We start from the raw sequence: 24,486 nt of genomic DNA on the forward strand, positions 1-24,486 counted from the left end.
ATGGGGTCTCAAAATAGCGTGAGGAGCCCTATTTGCATATGTAAAGGGGTTAATTCCTATCTCGGGTGCAAACCTTGAAAGCCTATAGGAGCTTTAACGATATGGCGGGTGATGCACATCTGCCCAGACTGAGTGCATGCACACAGTCCACCCATACTAGACACTTAGGTGCCCACTTCACTCCTATAAAATGGCAGGCCAACATAACATTTCTCAATTTCTCTGCTCCTCTCACCCACTCTAACCTGTCTCTTTCTGAACTTGCCGCACTCCGTTCTCTCAGGTCCAACCCTGACTTTGTCATCAAACCTGCCGACAAGGGTGGTACTGTTGTTGTCTGGCATACTGACCTCTACCTCGCAGAGGCTGAGCGTCAACTCACAGACACTTCCTCCTACCTCCCCCGGACCATGACCCCACCACTGTACACCAAGCCATTGTTTCCAGGACTGTCACTGAGCTCATCTCCTCTGGACATCTTCCCTCCACAGCTTCCAACCACATAGTCTCCCAACCTCAGACGGCCCGCTTCTATCTCCTACCCAAAATGCGCAAACAGGACTGTCCCGGAAGACCGATCGTATCAGCCGGTTCCTGCCCCACAGAACTCATTTCTTGCTATCTTGACTCCATTCTCTCTCCCCTTGTCCAGTCTCTTCCCACCTACATCCGCAATTCCTCTCACACCCTACATCATATCAACAATTTCCAGTTCCCTGACCCCAGCTGCCTCCTCTTCACCATGAACGTCCAATTCCTCTACACGTCCATACCCCACCAGGATGGTCTGAGGGCTCTCCACTTCTTCCTCGAATAGAGGGCCGAACAATCCTAATCCACCACTACTCTCCTCTGTCTGGCTGAACTTGTTCTCTCGCTGAACAATTTCTCCTTAAACTGGTCTAAACTCCTTAAATTTCTTTAGCCAGAGCGTGGTGAATCTATGGAATTCCTTGCCACAGAAGGCTGTGGAGGCCAGGTCATTGAGTGTATTTAAGACCGCGATAGATAGGTTCTTGATTGGTAAGGGGATCAAAAGTTACGGGGAGAAGGCGGCAGAATGGGGTTGAGAAACTTATCAGCCATGATTGAATGGCGGAGCAGACTCGATGGGCTGAATGGCCTAATTTCTGCTCCTATGTCTTATGGTCTTATGGTCTCACTTCCTCCAAATCAAAGGTGTGGCTATGGGCACCTGCATGGCCCCAATTATGCCTGTCTCTTTATGGGGTATGTGGAACATTCCTTGTTCCAGTCTTACTCAGGCCCCCTCCCACAACTCTTTCTCCGGTACATCGATGACTGCTTTGGTGCCGCTTCATGCTCTCGTCTGGACCTGGAAAAATTTATTAATTTTGCTTCCAATTTCCAGCCCTCCATCATTTTCACATGGTCCATCATTGACACATCCCTTCCCTTCCTTGACCTCTCTATCTCAATTTCTGGTGTTAGACTGTCCACCAATATCCATTACAAGCCTATCGACTCCCACAGCTACCTCGACTACAGCTCCTCACACCCCGCTTCCTGTAAGGACTCCATCCCATTCTCTCAGTTCCTTCACCTCCATCTCATTTGTTCTGATAATGCCACTTTCCAAAACAGTTCCTCTGACATGTCTTCCTTCTTCCTTAACCGTGGTTTCCCACCCATGGTGGTTGACAGGGCCCTCAACCATATCCGGCCTATCTCCAGTGCATCTGCCCTCACACCTTTCTCTCCCTCCCAGATCCATGATAGGGTCCCCCTTGTCCTCACTTATCACCCCACCAGCCTCTGCATTCAAAGGATCATCCTCCACCATTTCCGCCAACTCCAGCATGATGCCACCACCAAACACATCTTCCCTTCCCCCCCCGGTAGTATTCTGCAGGGATCATTCCCTCTGGGACACCCTGGTCAACACGTCCATCACTCGCTACACCTTAACCCCCTCCCACGGCATCTTCCCATGCAATCACAGAAGGTGCAACATCTCCCCCTTTACTTCCCCCCTCCCCACCATCCAAGGGCCCAAACACTACTTTCAAGTGAAGCAGCACTTCACTTGCACCTCCTTCAATTTAATCTACCGCATTGGCTGCTCCCAATGCGGTCTCCTCTGCATTGGAGAAACCAAACACAGACTTGGTGGCCGCTTTGCGGAATACCTTCGGTCTGTCCACAAGCATGACCCAGACATTCCTGTTGCTTGTCATTTCAACACACCACCCTGCTCTCATGCCCACATATCCGTCCTTGGCCTGCTGCAATGTTCCAGTGAAGCTCAATGCAAACTGATGCAACAGCACCTCATCTTCTGACTAGGTACTTTACAGCCTTCCAGAATTAACACTGAATTCAACAACTTCAGATCATGAACTCTCTCCTCCATCCCCACCCCCTTTCCGATCCCCCTTTTTCCAATAATTTATAATTTTTAAAATATATTTTTCTTTTCCCAACTATTTCCATTATTTTTAAATTTATTTCCATCCATTGCTTTATCTCCACCTTCTAGCCTATTTCGATCCCTTCCCCCCACCCCCACGAGGGCTATCTGTCACTTGCCCATCCTGCTTTCTACCCTTAATGTCACCATTAGCACATTCCTTAGCTAATATCACCACCGTCAACACCCTTTTGTCCTTTTGTCTATGACATCTTTGGCAATCTCTTCTTTGCCTCCACTGGCCCTCTATCCAGCTCTACCTGTCCCACTCCCCTCAACCAGCTTATATTTCACCTCATTTCTATATTTCCTTAGTTCTGATGAAGAGTCATACGGACTTGAAACGTTTACTGTATTCCTCTCCGCAGATGCTGTCAGACCTGCTGAGTTTTTCCAGCTATTTTTGTTTTTGTTTCAGATTTCCACCATCTGCAGTATTTTGCTTTTATAACATTTCTGGATCTGTTTAAAGTTTTCATAGTTATAAAATGTAACACACTCTATGGGAGGAGAAACAAAGTATGAAAGTATTAACTTATTTCAAAATGTTGAAACATGAGGAAGAAGAGAGAAACCTCAGAGTGTAGATATATATATTCCTGAAAGTGTGAGTGCATGCGAACAAAACTGTCTACAAGGCCACTGTAATATTGAATTTTGTAATCAGAGACTTTGAGTAAACAGACAATGATAAATCACCTGTTTCTGTGCTGTAAATACTGTGTAATAAATTGGCATTGGGAATGGTAAGGCCACAGTTAGAGCACTAAGTGCTGCTTTGGGTGCCCTATTACATACAGAAAATTAAAGCCATAAAGAATACAAAGCATAAACACAGGCCCTATTCTGCTAAAGCAGCAAAGATTTTAAAAAAGCCTGAATGGAATTTAAAATTATGAAGGGTTTTGCTAGAATGAATCTGGGAAAACTATGCACGGGCTTGGTTTTAACCCCCGGGCAGGAGCACTGGAAGCCACACATCAGGGAATAGTAGAGGGAAGCTTGGCTAATTTTCATAGCTGGGCCATCTGCAAACTTCCCGTCTAAGCAACTGGGAGATCTGTGGGATGAAGAATAAAAATCGAGTAGTCAAAGGCCATGGGACAATGGTCCATTGCACAAGGTTAGCATACCAGAAGACATGTTGGAAACCTGATGCAGGAGAGGCCCAAGATTTCCTTATGAGACTCATTGGAGCACTCTGGTTCCTCCTGTCACTCAGACAAGTAATCACTTTTATTTATCTTATGTTACTAGGCCTTCTGCCATGGCTGCTGTTCCCGCCAGGTTTAGCCTGGTGGGGAGCCACAGAAACAGGCCAAAAATAGCAAACAATGGAAGAAGTGTTTCATTGAGACGCACAAATGCTCACAAACACACTCACACACAAACACACGAACTCACATTCATACATACATCCAGTTGTTCAATATAGATGAGGTGGAAACTAGAAAGGAAATTGTGGTGGGTAAAATCAAATGTCCCTCATGAAAGCCTTCAAGATTATTGAAAGGAAAATTCAATGAGTTCTGTCAGCAATGTGTGCGACCTTCCCTGCTAGTTTTGCATTTCTGCAGTCCAGGCAGTAAAAACAAAAATTTATCCCCATGTGTCAAAACCGAGGACAGAATTTTCTGTGCCCCTTGGCATTGGGCATCATGATGAGCGTGAGCAGACAATATGGTGAGAAGGCCAAAAATCAGTTTCACGCCTTCGTGAAACCAGTTTGCAATCGTTCACTCCACCGGTCAATGGCGGGCTGCGTTTCCTACTGCCACACACGGGAACTTGATTTCAATACAGCTGCATATCATTAAAAGCCCTGCTCACGGGAATCATCTCCCCATATAAAAGTTACTGCCCACGTCAGAGGGAAAATGTGCAGAATGCCTGTGACATGCAGAAGTCAGGACTTACTGTTAGGGCCTTGCTCATAGCGCGGACATCCAAGGAGCACAAGATGCTGGAGCCCTACAGCAACCAGACCCTGGAGGAACATATTGAGGTGACTTTTTGGGGGGGCAGGGGCCTGTCGTTGAATATTGCGCACAAGCATTTGGGGTGAGAGGGGTGGGTAGGGTGGTTGAGGGAAGTGGCCAAGCACTAGGGAAAATGGCGTAAAGTGACCATTCCTTTGCAACTCAGTCAGTTCAGGCGCAGCCCTGTTGATATGATTGGAGTCGGGCTTCTAGCTTATCTGCCCACTCAAGCAACACAGAGGCATCAAAGTGCTATTAAGTGCTCCAAAGATTTTCACCCACCCCCCAGCACAGACTGCAAAGTCATGAGCATTTTAGGGGATGGCAGAACACTTGGACGACTGCACATGTTGTACAATCTCCTTGCTAAAGCTGGCCATGGAGCAGTCACTGGTGGGGGCGCTCACAACCCCTTGCGACGCCACCATCCCGGTCTGGACCAGTCTCCTCCAGGGTTCAAGCTAACAGTGCAGCCTTGCAGTGCAGGTTAGGAGAATGCCTGCGCCTGAGCTGAGAGTACAGCATGTAGTCCAATGTGCAAATCTGCCACCAGTCAGGCAGGTGGACGAGGGAGGAGGTGGTGGCGTTTCGGGCAGCCATGCAGCGGACTAATCTCTGGCCATCCAAATGGTGGCCAGCACTCTCTGGGAATCGTTAAGGGGCCATCACACTTAACCAGGACAGGTTCTTAGTACCCCCATGCTAACCACGTGTCTCTCTCTGTTTCATCCTGCAGGAGGAGTACATTAGGATCATTGAGACTGGTGAATTAGCTATATGCCTGATGGCCTACAGAGAATGAAGACGATAGAGGAGAGAGTGACTGAGACTCCTGGCTGCACAGAGGCAGGAGCAGCAACCTCAGGAAGAAGTAGCAGCTGGGGATCCTGCACACACCACTGAAGAGCCACAGTGAGCCAAAGCAGGCCAGCACATAACGAAACCCAGGGTCTATAGACACCACCTGTCATTCCTGCAGATGACCAAGAACCAGTGTCGCCAAAGGTTGTGAATATCTAGGGAACTGCTCGGTCACATCTGCCAGCTGCTGCAGGATTTAGCGCCACGGGGACATGGAGGGCATCCACTGCCAGTGTCTGTGAAAGTGACCATGGCACTCAATTCCTATGCCAGTGGCTCCTTTCAGGGCTCCACAGGTACCTCTGTGGGATCTCACAAGACTCCACTTACAAATGCATCCATGAGGTCACGCATGTCATCTTTGTGAGGGCACACAACTTTGTGCATTTCGCTCGGGACTAGGACAGCTAGGATGCAAGGGCCATTGCATTCGCCATGATCTCAGGTTTCCATAGGTTGCAGGGTGCGATCAACTGCACTCATGTGATGCTCAGATCTCTGTCGCAACACATGGTGGACTACATCAACCACAAGGGGTTCCATTTGCTGAACATGCAGCTGAAGTATGATCACCAGAAACACATCCTGTAGGTCTGTGCATGGTTTCCAGGGAGTGTGCACGACTCCTACATCCTCAGTCGGTCACTGATTCTTACAGTCTTCCAGGGTCCACAAATGCTGTAGATTGAGTCCTCAGGGACTAGGGCTACCTGCAGAGGGCGTGGCTGATGACACCTGTGCGGTGGCCTCAGACTGCAGCAGGCTGGTGATATAATGAGGCTCATGCTGCAGCTCACAACTTGGTGGAGCAGACCATCGGGATTCTGAAGATGAGGTTCCAGTTCCTGGACCGGTTTGGTGGAGCCCTGCAATACAGTCTGCAGAGTGTCACGCAGTAACATCATCTGCTGCGCCCTTTACAACTTGGCGCTCCAACAGGGAGATGAGCTAGCTGAGGAGGTGCTGCACATCTCTTTCAATGAGGAGGACACCAACAGGCATGAGGGTGAGGAGGTCCTCGGTGGTGACGATGGCAGGGATGAGGCTCTCACAATGACTAGATGAGGCAGGAACACTCGGGAGGCTCTCATAGCTGCTAGGTTTGTGGAGGATGATGACGGCATGCAGTGAAGTGACTCCATCGATCGTCTCAATGCAGTTGTGAACGTTTAACTCCAGTCTGGCTTATCGCAGCGTGAATACCCTCTGTGAGAATGCTCCTGTCATGGAGATTCAGTGGAGGCCCTAATAGTTGCTCGATTGCAGGAGGATGATGACAACATGCAGTGAGGACACTCCATAGATCTTCACATGGCCTCTGAGAATGTCTGACTCCTGTCTGGCTGAGGGCAGATTGCTTGCGCTGTGTATCAGGGTCATATCATGGAGATGCTGCCATGAAACTTTAGAAGCATCTGATCTCTTGGCTGCCTTTAGCACCTGAGCTCTTCAGGAGCGCAGCATCATTGGTTACAGATGCTGAAGAGATGGGGGCCATACCCCCTTAAAGGTGCTGAGAGCACACAGAAAGAACGAGAGAACTCTGTGACAACTCCCCACAACATTCTGGCAGCAATGACAAGCACCGTCGAGGTGCAGGCATCAATAATGTTTCCAGGGAGTGTGAGGCTGGACCATCACTGTGGTCTGAAGGCTGCACAAAGCAAAGGGAAGAGGTCCTGGACTGAGACACCTGCCTCCTCATGCAAAAGGTTTCACATCTGAGTGACATGAATACTGCTCATCAGAACAAGGAGCCATAGGCAAGGAGACATTCTTGGGAGTTTATTGACAATAGTGAACGATATGTACAAGTGATTAACACCCATTCCCAAGCTGTGCAACTAATTCTCCTTAACTTTCCAACCCTGCTGCTACGTCTTAGTGCTCCCCGGACATCCACAGCAGAGGTAGAGGCAGCTTGCTGACTGTGATGCCCTTGACGGGCATCTGCTGGAGGGCCTCAGCCTGCTTTTGGGTCCTGCTGTGTGGCAGAGGCACCCTCTAAGGCCTGTGGAGCTGGAGCTTCTGAGGTCACAGGAAAAGGGGAATAGGATGGGGCGGAGGGTGCACCTGCTGATCCTCCTCCCTATGGGTGCCCAGTGGCCCCCAGGCTGACTCCTTGAGCAGCAGTGGTAGCTGGAGTGAGACTGAGCTGCCTGACACGCTTCCAGCATACACACTGTTGGAGGCCAACTATGGCATCAGTGATGGAATTGAGGCCGCACAGCAGCATAGGACTGACATCCTGGACCAAGGTCTCCATGGCAGCCACCATCCTATCAGTATTGACCTCGGTGTATTGGCATGCCAGTGCTATCACCTCAGAGTGAAGGCAGACAGAATCCTCCATTGTGCCTTGCAATCTGAAGAGTGCAGTGGACATCCCTTTCTGATGTTCCCGAACTTGCCTTTGCAGCTCCAGCAACTGTAACATGGCCGAGGCCAGAGGTTCATCATTTGACTCCGGCTCAACAAAGTTCTGGCCTCCACCAGTCCTCCTAGTGCTGGGAATCTTGGAAGTCCCTGCCTCCACGTGCTGTGGATAGGACAGTGCAATGTGCTCACCAGATCATAATCCTGGGGTTATTCTGAAGCTAGATCCCATCGAGGTGTGTGTCTCTGCGATGAAGGATGTGGGTGAGCATTGTGACAAGGCTTCAAGGAGGATGCCTTCAGATTGCTCTTTAGAGGTTTCTTTTGGGCCTGATTGGAGGCCCTGGGCTGTGTACTCCAAAACAAAAACAGAATTATCTGGAAAAACTCAGCAGGTCTGGCAGCATCGGCGGAGAAGAAAAGAGTTGACGTTTTGAGTCCTCATGACCCTTCAACAGAACTGAGTGAATCCAAGGAAGGGGTGAAATATAAGCTGGTTTAAGGTGTGTGGTGGGGGGGTGGTTTGGGTGGGGGGAGAGAGGTGGAGTGGGGTGGTGTGGTTGTAGGGACAAACAAGCAGTGATAGAAGCAGATCATCAAAAGATGTCACAGACAACAGAACAAAAGAACACATCGATGTTAAAGTTGGTGATATTACCTAAACGAATGTGCTAATTAAGAATGGATGGTAGGGCACTCAAGGTATAGCTCTAGTGGGGGTGGGGGAGCATAAAAGATTTAAAAATATTTAAAAATAATGGAAATAGGTGGGAAAAGAAAAATCTATATAATTTATTGGAAAAAACAAAAGGAAGGGGGAAGAAACAGAAAGGTGGTGGGGATGGAGGAGGGAGCTCAAGACCTAAAGTTGTTGAATTCAATATTCAGTCCGGAAGGCTGTAAAGTGCCTAGTCGGAAGATGAGGTGTTGTTCCTCCAGTTTGCGTTGGGCTTCACTGGAAGAATGCAGCAAACCAAGGACAGACCTGTGGGCAAGAGAGCAGGGTGGAGTGTTAAAATGGCAAGTGACAGGGAGGTTTGGGTCATTCTTGCGGACAGACCACAGGTGTTCTGCAAAGCGGTCGCCCAGTTTACGTTTGGTCTCTCCAATGTAGAGGAGACCACATTGGGAGCAACGAACGCAGTAGACTAAGTTGGGGGAAATGCAAGTGAAATGCTGCTTTACTTGAAAGGAGTGTTTGGGTCCTTGGACGGTGAGGAGAGAGGAAGTGAAGGGGCAGGTGTTACATCTTTTGTGTGGGCATGGGGTGGTGCCATAGGAGGGGGTTGAGGAGTAGGGGGTGATGCAGGAGTGGACCAGGGTGTCCCGGAGGGAACGATCCCTATGGAATGCCGACAGTGGGGGTGAAGGGAAGATGTGTTTGGTGGTGGCATCATGCTGGAGTTGGCAGAAATGGTGGAGGATGATCCTTTGAATGTGGAGGCTGGTAGGGTGATAAGTGAGGACAAGGGGGACCCTATCATGTTTCTGGGAAGGAGGAGAAGGCGTGAGGGCGGATGCGCGGGAGATGGGCCGGACACGGTTGAGGGCCCTGTCAACGACCGTGGGTGGAAAACCTCGGTTAAGGAAGAAGGAGGACATGTCAGAGGAACTGTTTTTTAAGGTAGTATCATTGGAACAGATGCGACGGAGGCGAAGGAACTGAGAGAATGGGATGGAGTCCTTACAGGAAGCGGGGTGTGAGGAGCTGTAATCGAGGTACCTGTGGGAGTCGGTAGGTTTGTAATGGATATTGGTGGACAGTCTAACACCAGAGATTGAGACAGAGAGGTCAAGGAAGGGAAGGGAAGTGTCAGAGATGGACCACGTGAAAATGATGGAGGGGTGGAGATTGGAAGCAAAATTAATACATTTTTCCAAGTCCCGACGAGAGCATGAAGCAGCACCGAAGTAATCATCGATGTACCGGAGAAAGAGTTGTGGAAGGGGGCCAGAGTAGGACAGGAACAAGGAATGTTCCACATACCCCATAAAGAGACAGGCATAGCTGGGGCCCATGCGGGTACCCATAGCCACACCTTTTATTTGGAGGAAGTGAGAGGAGTTGAAGGAGAAATTGTTCGGTGTGAGAACAAGTTCAGCCAGACGGAGGAGAGTAGTGCTGGATGGGGATTGTTCGGGCCTCTGTTCGAGGAAGAAGCTAAGGGCCCTCAGACCATCCTGGTGGGGAATGGAGGTGTAGAGGGATTGGACATCCATGGTGAAGAGGAAGCGGTTGGGGCCAGGGAACTGGAAATTGTTGTGTGACGTAAGGTGTCAGAGGAATCACGGATGTAGGTGGGAAGGGACTGGACAAGGGGAGTGAGAAGGGAGTCAAGATAACGAGAAATGAGTTCTGTGGGGCAGGAGCAAGCTGACACGATCGGTCTACCGGGACAGTTCTGTTTGTGGATTTTGGGTAGGAGGTAGAAGCGGGCCGTCCGAGGTTGGGCGACTATCAGGTTGGAAGCTGTGGGAGGAAGGTCCCCAGAGGAGATGAGGTCAGTGACAGTCCTGGAAACAATGGCTTGATGTTCAGTGGTGGGGTCATGGTCGAGGGAGAGGTAGGAGGAAGTGTCTGCGAGTTGACGCTCAGCCTCTGCGAGGTAGAGGTCAGTGTGTCAGACAACAGCAACACTACCCTTGTCAGTGGGTTTGACAATGGCAGGGTTGGACCTGAGAGAATGGAGTGCAGTAAGTTCAGAGAGAGAGAGAGATTAGAATGGGTGAGAGGAGCAGAGAAATTGAGACGACTAATTTCACGCTGACAGTTCTCAATGAAAAGATCAAGAGAAGGTAAGAATCCAGAGGGAGGGATCCAGGTGGAGGGAGAATATTGGAGGTGGGTGAAAGGATCCGTTGAACGCGGAGAGGACTCCTGCCCATAGAAGTGAGCCCGGAGACGAAGACGGGCGGAAGAAGAGTTCAGCATCATGCCGAGCCCGAAATTCATTGAGGTGAGGGCGTAAGGGTATGAAACTAAGTCCTTTGCTGAGCTCTGAACGAACACTCCTTTTAAGTGAAGCAGCATTTCACTTGCATTTCCCCCAACTTATTCTACTGCATTCGTTGCTCCCAATGTGGTCTCCTCTACATTGGGGAGACCAAACATAAACTGGGCGACCGCTTTGCAGAACACCTGTGGTCTATCCGCAAGAATGACCCAAATCTCCCTGTCGCTTGCCATTTTAACACTCCACCCTGCTCTCTTGCCCACAGGTCTGTCCTTGGCTTGCTGCATTCTTCCAGTTAAGCCCAACGCAAATTGAAGGAACAACACCTCATCTTCTGACTAGGCACTTTACAGCCTTCCGGACTGAATATTGAATTCAACAACTTTAGGTCTTGAGCTCCCTCCTCCATCCCCACCCCCTTTCTGTTTCTTCCCCCTCCCTTTTGTTTTTTCCAATAAATTATATAGATTTTTCTTTTCCCACCTATTTCCATTATTTTTAAATATTTTTAAATCTTTTATGCTCCCCCCACCCCCACTAGAGCTATACCTTGAGTGCCCTACCATCCATTCTTAATTAGCACATTCGTTTAGATAATATCACCAACTTTAACACCTATGTGTTCTTTTGTTCTGTTGTCTGTGACATCTTTTGATGATCTGCTTCTATCACTGCTTGTTTGTCCCTACAACCACACCACCCCCCTCCACCTCTCTCCCCCCACCTAACCCCCGCCCACCCCCCCACCCCCAACCCCCCCACCCCCAGACACACACCTTAAACCAGCCTATATTTCACCCCTTCTTTGGATTCACTCAGTTCTGTTGAAGGGTCGTGGGGACTCGAAACGTCAACTCTTTTCTTCTCCGCCGATGCTGCCAGACCTGCTGAGTTTTTCCAGGTAATTCTGTTTTTGTTTTGGATTTCCAGCATCCGCAGTTTTTTTGTTTTTATCTCTGTGTACTCCAATGGCTGTTTGAGAGATGTGCCTGCGAAAGAAAGGAGAGATAATTAGCACATGGCAGTGGCCTGTGAATCAGGGCACATCACTCACAGCATGGTTGTCTGATGGATGTTGCACTGCTGGACCCTAACTTGGGTAGAGCACTGCCGACCTCATCATCAGCACAGGACTGGTGCAGATTGTCGCTGGCCAGCTGGATGGCTTTGTTTTCAAAGTTTATAATGACCATTATTTCAAGCATTCCTCCACCAGTCTGCAACCTCTCCCTGTTGTTGCATGCCAGCTTGTCCTGCATGAATAGAGATGGAGAGAGTGTAAGCAGCATGCCTGCCAAGCCCGATGATAAGTACACCTGGCCTGAGTGGGTAGTGAGCTTTCCCATGGACTAGATAAGGACAATGAAGGTGAGTTTGAGAGAGTGAATGGTATTGTCCCTTGAACGGGCAGTGAGTGAGATCCCTGTGGTTATGTAATGGGTTTGTGATTGTGTGAGTTCAGTGATGAGAAGAATGACTTTACCCTGGCAGAATGGAAGAGATCATTCATCCTCTTGCAGCACTGGGTAGCTCTCCTCTTTTGCAGGGTGTTGGCGCTGATCACCACCACCCAAGCCGGATTAGTTGGGTTAGGGGCTGTTGCTGCCCATCCTGCAGCCAGAGCGGGGGTAGAGGACATCCCAGCAAGCCTGCACAGCATCCAAAAGGCCCTCAAGGGATGCGTCGCCGAACCTGGAGGCTGCAGTCTCCTTCAGTTTAGGGCCATGTCTTCCGTGCAGCAGTAGTGGTCTAGAAGCACTGAGATGTGTCCTGGCGGCTGGACTTTAAATATGGCACCCAGCATGAAGCAGCTGCGGGGTGATGGCAGGTGGGCGATTGAGAGCCCCCCCACCGCCCCCCCCCCCCACCATAGAAACGGTGTGTTTCCCAGGAATGCATAAATAACGTGGCAGGTTTGGGACAATGTGGCATGAAAACCAGCCATCGCGGTTTTCATCATTTTGCTCACCAGCTATCACATGATTCTGCTCATCGTCTCAATTTTCAAAAAGGCAGATGGACCCCTGATGTGACTGGAGCCTGTAACTGAAAAGTAGACGAGGATGCTGGGCTGTATCTTGCAAAGCAGCCCAGCATCAATCCACTCAATTTGGCGGCTCAGAGGCCATCTTGTACAGGGTCTCCCCCTTCACAGTGATGGCCTGGCCGCTGTAGACACATTATATTTTGCACTATTAACAAGTTTTCAGAGGGCGCCTCCATCTTGACGTGTCCTCCCGGTTTCCCACCCATGGCGACAGTGCTCATCTCTCCTGGCTGGGCAGACAGCCATCAGAACCTCAGGCATTCCCATTGGCTCTCCCTGTTGCAAAGGCCATCAACTGACTTTAACTGGACAGGGTTCCGAGGTCGCTTCTGAGTTGTCCGCCTCCTTGAAAATCTCCTCCAGTGTCCTGCTCCTTACGGTCGCCTCCAGATTCCTGACCCAGAATTCAGGGCCCTGGAACCACAATCCAGAATGATTCATTTCTTGCTGATGAGGATAATAAAAAGAAAATCAAGGCAGATTATACAGCACAGCCAGGCTAAAACAGACAAACTGGCTAAAATGGGGAGCTGATGGCGTAGTGGTATTGTTGCTGGACTAGTAACCAGAAACCCAGAGTAATGCTCTGGGGACCTGAGTTTGAATCCTGCCACAGCAGATGGTGGAATTTGATTAAAAAAAAACCTGGAATTAAAAAGTCTAACAATGAGCATGAAATGATTTATGTAAGAAACCCATCTGGTTCATTTATTTCCTCTAGAGATGGGAGTCTGCGGTCCTTACCTGGTCTGGCCTACATGTGACTCCAGACCCTCAGCAATGTGGCTGACTCTTAAAAATGCCCTCTGAACAAGTGCAATTAGAGATAGGCAATAAATGTTGGCCTAGCCAGCAATGCCCACATCCCATGAATGAATAATAAAAAAATTGTAATTTTTTCAATGTTTAACAATTAACAACAGGGAAAAATGTTTCTTTTTCTAAAAAAAAATCCTCTCCAACTTTCCTCCTCCTTTTCCTGAAGGCTTTGACTCAAGCTGTGATTTAGTAGCACAACCACGAGACACCCTACACATCCCAAGGATCCATTCTTCATGAATAAGCTTTGATAATAAGAATCAGCAAGTTATTTCCTCATGATTGTCTTCATAGTCAAGCTCTATCATATCCTTACTCATTATTCCACATGTGTACTTTGTATCTTGAAAATGGGGTATGGGAAGGGACAGGAATTTAGCCAAATTGTCCAGTCACTAGTTCAGATATTCTGAAGCGTTTTATTGTACTTTGACTGGCAATCTGGCTCTGATCAGCAATTCAGCACAAAAAAAAACTAGTCAAACACGCGACCTTTCTGCTATTGAGTGGCTCAATTATGCACCGCATTAACCAGCTAACCTATCAAGGGATCATTTATTTACGTATAATGCCATTCAGTAAAGCTTGCCTCATCACCCTAACCTTAATCACCTTAATTTTTGTTGTTAATACACTGAAGAAACTGTTAACCTGTAACATCTTTAAATAAACACATTCATTCGTAGACCAAATCCTTTGGGAACAAATTAGGCATTGGAGAAATTCCCAGTGCAACTTCACTACTGCATGAAGTGAGGGGACAATGTATCTGTGAAAGGTCAGGCATCTTTCATGTTTTGATGTGAGTAATGTCTGTATCATCCAGATATGTATGTCACATGTTAGAAATAATACATGAAAGAGAGTACCTGTATCAACAGCACAACCTGAAGGTAATACTGATGGCATTGTTTCTCAATGATAACTTCATCCCACTTGTTGAATCCTCGTTGCCAATTTGTTGGCTCTTAGTCACCCGTTTGTTGGATCCTGCTTGCACGCTTGTTGTAAGGGGTGGCCAATTTGGTACTAATGACAGAGTTGAGTAGCAGCGACTTCATAGGCAAAAACTCTGGGCAGAGTTTTCTGGATGACGTGCGAGGGATGGGCACCACACGTCAGTGCGTAAAATGATGTGCGGTGAAGCCAGGCGAGCGTCCCAATGTCATTGCACACCATCGCAATATTTCGCTGGGTGGGCACGCGATGAAGTGCGACATGCGCGCCATTAATTAACAGGCTAGTTAAGGCCCTTAACTCGGCAATCGATGCCGATTTTCAGGTGCCCGTGTGATCTTTGCCTCAGCGCACGGGCGCAACGGGCAGGCAGGTAAGTGACTTTTTAATAAAACTCATCCACGGACGGAATAAGAGGGCTCAGTGGGGTTGTCAATCTGGTCTGTGAGTACTTATTGTAGAAAGTATTTTAAACTTGCCTGTGTGACCTGTGGCAGTTCAGAACAAATTTCAGCAGCTTTCTCTGTACTTTTAACCTTCAGCTCAGCACTCTTCAGTCAGGAATCTTTATTGGGCCTGCAGCTTTCCAGAGGCCTCCCTTTATCCTGGGTATGGGTTTTGACATTTCCACTAGAGGCAGCTCCTCTGAGGAGGAAGGGAGGGCTAGAATAAGGAGGAAGCCAGGAGTGGACATTCAGCCTCCAGGGGAGCCACCCTTGGGAGTACAGGCGCAGGTACAAGGGGCACAGGGCCAAGAGGTAGTCCAAGATGGAAGGGGCCACAGAAGACGCCACTATCCTTCTGCTGGGGTATACAGGCGGAGAAGCAGCTACCTCAATATGACTGAGGTGCAGTGCTGAAGGAGGCTCTATCTGTCAAGGGACACTGTCAGATAATTGGCCCTGAGATCTCCCCTAACAATGTGGGTGGACATCCCATGCCAGCAGCTCTGAAGGTCACAGTTGCCCTCCACTTCCATGCCTCTGGCTCCTTCCAGGGCTTGATGGGTGATCTTTGTGGTGACTCCCAATTAGCTGTCCACACTTGTATCAAGCAAGTTACAGACGCTCTGTTCAGGCTATATTGACCTTCATTCACTTCCACTATGACCAGACAAGTCAGGCACAACGAGCCAGAGGCTTCACGGCCATTGCTGGCTTCCCCCGTGTCCAGGATGCAATAGACTGCACACATGTGGCCATCAACGTGCCAGCAGGTGAGCCCAGTGCCTTCATCAACAGCAATAAATAATAACTCCCTAATCTCGGGCCAACACAAACGCACCAGTGAGAAACCCGTGGAGTGCCTAACACGCCTTATGCTTACGTTTGCGAGTGCTGTGTCTTGGTGCTGCCCCATCGCTCGGAGTGACTTGTGAGACAGCCTGCTGACTCTGCTGTCCTTTTGGCCTCGATGACCTTGGCGGACATCCTCTGGCCCTTGGAGCCTGTGCTGGCCCAGCCTGGGAGGGAGCTGCCAGTTCCACAGCTGGCATTTCCCCAGTCATTGCAGCCTCAACGGAGGCAATGGTCACTGGCAGAGGAGTGGAGGAGCTGCTGCCCTCATCCACAGCGCCCTGAGAGGAGCCCGCAGAGATGACAGGCAGCTGCTGCACGGACATGAGGTCACTTCAGACCTCCCTGCTCACCGTAAATGGAGCTGGGAAACTTGGTGCCAAGACCAACTCCCACATTGGCAAAGACCAGCTGTGGCCACTGGCGCTGTGAGGGCTTGCAGGTCTGAGCATACCCCCAGGAGAAGCTGCTTGTTCTCCTGGAAGCCCCTCTCCAGGAGAGTCGCCACTCTCTCCATAGGAAGAATGATGCTCTGACATGAGGCTCATATCTGACACTCATGCTCCGCGTGGATTCCTCCACCACAGACGCCAAGTGAGGCATAGTCTCATGCAACACTCCCAGATGCTCCCTCACACCCAGCCCCATTTCCTGCAGCTGCTGCGTCGTGGACGACTCCAGAGGCACATCATCCCGCCCCGACTCAGCATGTGCCTGGTCCCCTGCAGCCCTCCGGCTGCTGGTGCCATCGGCACTCTCTGTCTGTGCCAGCTCCTCCAGCATTGTGAAGTGCCCTCTCCACTGTGCCCCGGGACACTAGCCAATGTTGCAATTCCGACCGGTGTGCTGATATCTGCGCTGGTGCCTGCCTGGCAGAAATGGTGTGAGGCAGGCAACAGTTCACAGCCCTCAGGTGTGAGAGGGGGGCATCTGTAATGTAGCCTGGTCACCAGGCTCTGATGATGCTGAAAATAACAAGGACAGTGGATCAGTTAGCATGCACACAGCGACATATTTTTCCCTTTCCCCCAGGCTCATTATGCGCTCAACCTTCCAGAACCTAAGGAGACAAATATTGGTGGGGTGGCAAATAGTCAGGAGGAGGCCCAAACATTACAGACAGATACAGATGGGCTGGTCAGATGACCTAAGGAATGCCAAATGGAATGTTATGTGGATAAGTGTGAGGTGATGCACTTGGGTAGGACAAACAAGGTACAGGAATACACAAGGAATGGTAGGACCATGGAAAGTAAGGAGGATCAGAGGGACCTTCCTGAGCATGTCGACAGTCCCATTGAGGTAGTGGGACAGGTGCATAAGGCATTTAAGAAGGTAAATGCCATACTTGCCTTTATTAGCCAAGGAGTAGGATGTAGGAACAGGGAGGTCATGTTGCAAGTGGTGAAAACACTGCCGAGGTCACAGCTATAGTTCTGCATGCAGTTGTGATCAGTGCTTCATGGGAGGGATGTGATTGGAGTGGAGAGAGTGCAGAGGTCGCTGACCAGGATGCATGCTGGGCTGGAGAGTTGGAATTATAAGGACACATAGCATAGACTGGGGTTATTTCCCATAGACCCCAGGAGATTGAGGGGTGACATTATTGAGATTTATAACATTATGAGGGGCATAGATAGGGTGGTTTGAAAACAACTTTTCCCCTTTGCAGATAGATGACTAACCTGGTGGCATTTATTTAAGGTAAGGTAAGGTAAGGTTAGTCATGATGTTGACAGGTGAGGTGTTGAGGAACTCTTGCACACAGTAATGTGGGATGCACTGGCTAAAAGGGTGGTGGACTCAGAGACCCTCCTAACATGTAATAAGTATTTGGATGTGCAGTTGCGATGCCATGGCATACAAGGCCATGGGGATAGTGGTCAGAAATGGGATAAGGCGACTTTGGAAGGTGCTGGACACGTGCATCTTCGAAGGGCCGAGGGACCTTTGTCTATGACCCACACGTCTGACTCTATCAGTCTGTGAATGAGCAATGTTGCTACCTTAACGATTCAAACAATCATCAATGCTTTGGATGGTGTGAAGACTGAGCAGATGTGACTGTGGACCTCAAATACCTGGCTGCTCCACCCCAGCCTCACCGACACCTGTGGACCTGGGTGCATGGCACCTTTCAAGCTCCAGGGCCTCCTGCTCAAAACGGCTCAAAATCACCAACTGGGCCTGGCTGCATTCAGTGCACAAATGCTCAGAAGCATTGTTGTGTGCATTTTTCTCCTGCAAAATAGAGAAGACCATTCATTGGGGCTAATCGCTCATGTACTCTGCACACGCACGCTGCACCCCAACCACAGTGGCCCATCTGAGGCCTCCAATGACTCCTCACCATGCTACTGCTGATCAGTCACAAAAATATAGTACGACTGCTCCCAACACCCCCCGCCACCACCCAACGGCCACCTTGAACACATTCTGCGTCCATCACTTTAAGAAACACACAGTCTTAGCTCCCATGGCAAGGGGGCACAACTAGGTGCAGCACCGAGGGCACCAGATGGCTCTTGGCCATGAGACCTCGAGGCTCCCCTTCCACAATCTCATCACCATGAATAGGGCATGTGTTGGAGTACTGCGTAGGCACCTAGCTGCATCTCCTGCAGGTTGCCCCCAGACTAGTCATGTGCAAGTAAGATCAACACATGGTGCAGGGGAGAACTCATGTTCTCATGAACCACTGAGGCTGACGTAAGCATGCGCACTATCTGCTTGCCCACCCAGCATGCGTCAAATTCCCAACATGAGTTAATGCAGTCACGACAGTAAGACTTGGGGGGAGGGGAGGAGGCCCTCAAAGGCTAAGGCTACCTGCTGGGTTAAATGCCCAACACCAACATGGTACCCTTCCAGAGTGCAACAAATCATCAAAGCGCTTATGGCACTGGGTCCAGGTGCACCGCACCACATCGCTGGAGCTCACCACCTCCGCCACCTCCTCCCAGGCATGCTTCGTCATGTGGGGGGGGCCTCCTCCTCCCATCCTGGGGAAACAGCACCTCCCGCCATGCTGCCACCTCCTCGAGAAGGGCAGCAAGGCAATCATCAGAAAAGCGAGGGGCACATTGGCCCCCCCGCTGGCCTACCCTGCAGCCTGCCCTGCTCCTGGGCCACACCCTGCAGCCTGCCCTCCTCCTCTGGCCTTCTCTCAACATTGACCTGCTGTGCAGACCCCCTGTGGTACCATGTGCAGCTGGCCATAGCAAACAGCCTAAAGGAGGCTGCCAGGCCTTTTTTTAAACAGACTGCTGGGTCACCATTGGACCTGCGGTCTGTACACGCCCGCCACAAAGTTCAGACTCCCGCTCTCCACGGGAGTCGGAAATGCGCTGGGCAGCCCTTAATTGGCCCGCCCACACAAAATGGTGGCACTGCCCATGTCAGCACCTGCTCCGCCCACCCGCCCAATGGAAAATTCTGGCCTCTGTGTTTATTTACAAAGAAACTCAGAGCAACAATACTCTGCTGCGACTAACTATTGACTCCAGCCCACTAAATACAGACGTAGCCCGTGCCACTCTGCTAGTGGATACTAAGATCATGTGATCTTCCATTATAATATATTTCTTAAAGGTATATTACACATCAGATTACCATACCTTCAAACTATAGGGAAATCTGCTTGCCGTACAATGTCACTGCATCCGAATGTTTGTGAGCACATCTTGTTTTGCAGGATCATGTGTGGAGCAAACTTATTTTCCAAGGTCCTTCAATTTAGCTAATTTGACAATCTCCCAGTGCAGGTTGGTCCAAGTATTATGAGACCAGGTGGGAAAGGATGGAATCTGACACAGCAACAGCTTGGAGCAGCTGCTGTTGTGCTTGAAAAATTGGCATCTGCATGTTCAGTGCTTTGCCTGTGCTGTGTTTCAGTGATGTGTTAGGTATGGCTGAGCAGACTGCAAGGATCCAGGGAGGAAGGAGGACTGCTGCTTTTTCAGAGAAGGTTGCAGATAGTGCAGTGGTTATTGAAGCAAGGAACGGTTGCCATCTTTAGTTTGTAGAGCCACTCTTCTCACAATGGGGCAGAATGGGAAAAGGTGGCAGAACAGGCACATGCAATTTCTGAAATGAGGAGCTCCATGGCTGTTATGACCGATGCAGTTGGTAAAGCGGAGTTATTTAAAAATCCCAGAGGGAAATTTTAAACAACTGTCATAACCTATAATTTTAAGTGTTATGTTTGAGATGCGATTCTAAATTTGGGAAGGTTCTCGAGGTTTTACATGAAACTAAATGAAACATTTTATTAATTTACACAAGTTAAAATATATGTACACATGGCTTCGAATTACTACTATCATAACTTTTAACAAATTCCCAAACTAATCTCCATTAAGGCAACAGCAATTCATAGACTTAACCAGACACCAGGCACTTTCAACTTATGAATTCAAAATGAGGTTCTTTTCACTTTGGTTCTTATGGAGACAGTTGGAGGCTTACAGCTGCCTTTTGATCTCACATTGCCTCTGCTCTGCACACCCGAAAACTGCTGAAGTTATACCTAGCACTGCTCATTAAATATAAGTTCTCATTGTATCACCAGCCTCTTATAAAAATAGAACATCCTTCGTAGTACCAATTTTATTGGTAATATATTGCTTGGTCTCAGCTAGTTAGGTGTCAGTTTTCACCCCACTTCTTGAATTTTCTATTCAAAAAATGCAAATACACTCTATCTCTCCCACTTATCAAAACTAGTACACATCAAAGCACCCAGCCTAGGTGGCTTTAATCCAACTAAGACACACCCGCAGACTGAACCTCTATTTTCAAATAAAATATTTTCCAATAATATTACATACATTAATAGCTTCATGACAATGGCTCAGTTATAAAATACATTTAACATATTTGCCAAGCTAAGTATTTGCAAAATGTTCTTGTTCTCATTGGTATGGTATAGTACGAAAGAAATATGCACCTTTACCTCAATCAGTTGTATCCTCACATGGGGACAAGTGCTGCTCATTTCAGAATTATGCCTTCATAAACAAGTTCAAGGCAGCCATATTCATTCATTGACACACAACTCCCAAATTCTAGACATATTTTTTAATAATGGTAAAGGGTTAATGTAGAACCGAGTACAGTACCGCCCACAGTGATGTAAGAAGACACATGACCGAAAGCCAGGGTCAGTTTAGAGTTGGATAGAGAAGGATAAGGACCTAGACTTGGAGTCAGCTCCATACTTATACCCTCTACTGTAAATACAGGTACAGAAAGCCTTACCTGGTATCCCAAAAACCAGAAGGACATGAATATAAGCTACATTTGACAATGGCGCCATGTGTAACAATTTGATATCCGCATGCAGAGTGTTATGCCGAGTTCCTGCTTTATTTGGTGGCACCACACAGTTTGAACACTGTTTGAACAAGTGTCGCTCTATAGTTCAAGTCTTTACTGTATTATCATGTCGAAAAGGCCATTAGGAAGTCCTGTGGCTGGCAGGAGCGCCAGGAAGAAACATTTTTCACTGAGTATTAATCAGAAAGCAGAATTACTAATTTGCCTAGAGAAGGACGCCTCAGTGAAAAGGTCAAGGCCAGAATATAATGTTCATCGGAAGGGCGCACGCCCGTCCTGACCAAGCATAAAATGACGCTCAATGACATTGGGTTAGCGTCCTGACGTCATCGCACACTCACACGATATTTCAGTCGGTGGATGCGTACGGGAGTCGGCAGTATGCCTGCTGACAATTAAAAGGCCTGTTAGGACCATTGAGAAGGTAATTGAATTCAATTTTTCGCTGTTTTGCAGTTGGCGGGCAGGCAAAAAGGCCAAACAGCTTTTGCATTTTTTAGGAAACCTCATCCACGGGCAGGATGAAGTTTCCAACAGCAAATAAAAATAAAATAAAAATTTTAACATTTAATTATTAATACGTTCCTGCTCATGAGATAGAGTCACTTAAGATGACACGCTTTATAACATTTCAGAAATCTTTAATTTTAAGAGTTATAAACTCTTCAGCTCCCTGAGGCAGCTCTGTACTTCAGGGAGCTTTATCAGCGTGCACTGGCGCGCAAGCACGAACTTGTGCTGCTGTCCTCTTCCCCCCACCACACAGGCAGTGCTGAAATTGCAGTCCGGCCCCAATTGCGGGTCAGCTTCCCAACTGCCCCCGCCAAGCCTGCTCATTGAGGGAGAAATCCTCCCCTAAGTGAAGAGTACGGTGTTGGTACATCAACCACCTATGATTTGAAGAAGCAAAAGGAGAAGTTAATTAAATTTTATGCTGACAGCAATTTGCCCAAATTAATGGATAATAAGAAAACATTCCATCAGACAAAGACTTTCCATGTAGACAAAGTGTTACTAGAGTGCTTCAGGAAGTGTTGGAGCAGGAAATATCCATTGTATTGCTTCAGTATCATGGCCCAAGCAAAAGTGTTCCATGAACAGCTAGGTCTAATAACCATGTGAATTCTCCTCAGGATGCTATAACAAATTTAAAAAACGCCTGGGTATACGTCTGCTGAAAGGATGCGGTGAAAAAGTTTTAGTTGACTATGAAGCTATAGAGGCATACTGGATGAATTTTCCACAATGATATTGGAAGAAGGTCTAACAGCAAAGCAAGTATACAATGCTAATGCTCATTATCTTGGAGATAAGTTCCCAGGAAAACCTACGTAACAGCGGATGAGACAGCACCAATGGGATTCGAAGATTCTAAGGAACGGCTTCCTGTACTCAGATGTTCAAATACAGCAGGTATCAACAGATGTAAATTGCTTGTTATTGGTAAAAGTCAGAATCTTAGGTCTTTCAAGGGGATCCGGGTTTTTCCTGTTGTTTATTATACCAATAAGCGCATGTGGATGACCAGACCAATTTTCCTTGATTGGTACAAGAACAATTTTGTCCCTAAAACCAGGGCTCATTGTCAGTCTGCAGGTCTTCCCAGGGGCTGAAGCATTATGTTACTCCTTGATAATGTGCTGCACACCCTGATACAGAACTCCTCATCAGGGATAATGTCGTGGAATTTATTTGCCCCAAACTTTACACCCATGGATCAAGACGTTCTGCGGACATTCAAGACCAAGTACAAGGCTGAATTCATGCACAGAACACTCACTACATGAAACAGGCTTGAAGTTTAAGGAATTTCAAAAAGTTTCAACATGAAAGATTCATTCTGGATTGCTGCAAAGGCTTAGTTAAATGTACCCAAGATATTTTGATAAATGGATAGTGCAATTTGTGGCCAGTTACTATGTTCCTAAATGATGACGGTGCAAATGAGCCTGATTTTAGTGGCTTCCGTGTATCTGACAAAAAAAAGTTGTTGCAGATTTATTGACATACACAAAAGGTTTGTCAGGTGCTGAAACCAAGGTCTTGGGCAAAGAAGCTGTCAAGGATTGTCTGAATATTGACAACGATGCTCCAGTTCACCTCCAACTCACAGACAGTGAAATATGTGACATGATCATGAATAAGAATAAAGAGAATGTGAATGATAATGATGACGATGAAAAAGGTGCACTGGACGAACAGGAAACAGTGTCTATTGACAGGTGCATAAGCAACACGGAGGAATTGACTCGCAGGCTGAAGCAGAAGAACTTCATTACAGAGCCACATATTAGAAAATACAGGATGTGTTCCTGAAAGAAAGGCCCACATATTTGAAACAACTTAAGCTGCAGGATGTGCTTAAAAGAAGTACAACGGAGCCTGAACATTTAACCTCTGTGGCCTGTGTCTGTATACCAGCTGATTCTGCTGAGATATAATTTATGAAAATAAGAAGTAAAATAATAAAACTATAAAAGAAAATAAAAGCCTTTTAGCCTTTATTTCTCACATCGTTTTCATGTTTTATAAGTACATTGCACAGGAACCAATATCCGTCAAAACCCCAAATCTGGAACACATCCAGTCCCGAGCGTCCCAGATATGGTGTCCGGTGCCTGTATTATGAGCTGTCAGTAAAAACTTGCTGTTAACATACTCTAGACAATGAAACCTACTTCATGGTGTCTGAAGCAGGATTCTTCAGGTACCACATTATCGGAAAAAGCTGACAGAGTAAACAATCCACTAATATCCACCTGGGCATTACATTTTGGTGCACTTTCATTTTGGGAGGGAAAATATTCCTCATTTAATAAATTTGGAACGCATTTTGAAGATTTGTCCACAAGAAACTTAGCGAGTGCCAGAATATCATAGCACTGCACATGTTAGCAAGTGGCATTTGATGCAAGGGGTGTGTTGCTGTAGGTTCTCTCAAGAATGGCATAACTGATTTATTAGAGATATTGAGCGCCACATTACATTTCCTCCTCCCATGCAGAAAGCATCTAGAAGAAGCACTTTATGAAACACTGGATCTGACAGAAGCTAAGCCCATTTTGCTGATGTCATGTTATGCTCAGATATCCTCCCAACCTCATTAAAATGTGCCTGAAATTAAATGGGTGGAAATCAGTGAAAATAATTGCAACTCTAGGAACCATTGAACCCAAACCAATATATTTTCTTCATTGAGATTTTAAATTTAAATTTCAACTCATAAATTTAACCATCAATCATGAGCTTCAGGCACAGCATATTTAATGGCCTACAATTGGGGAAGCTTTTCAATTTTTCATATGCCTTATACTGATCCTAAGAAAATACATTAAAAATACAGATAATATAGAGCAGATTTCAGTGTGGTTAATTTAAATTTTTAAAAAAGCTCTCAAAAGTTGCATTTAAACAACCAGAAAAAATTACT

Source organism: Carcharodon carcharias, chromosome 9 (genome assembly GCF_017639515.1).
Source record: "Carcharodon carcharias isolate sCarCar2 chromosome 9, sCarCar2.pri, whole genome shotgun sequence".
NCBI lineage: Eukaryota > Metazoa > Chordata > Chondrichthyes > Lamniformes > Lamnidae > Carcharodon > Carcharodon carcharias.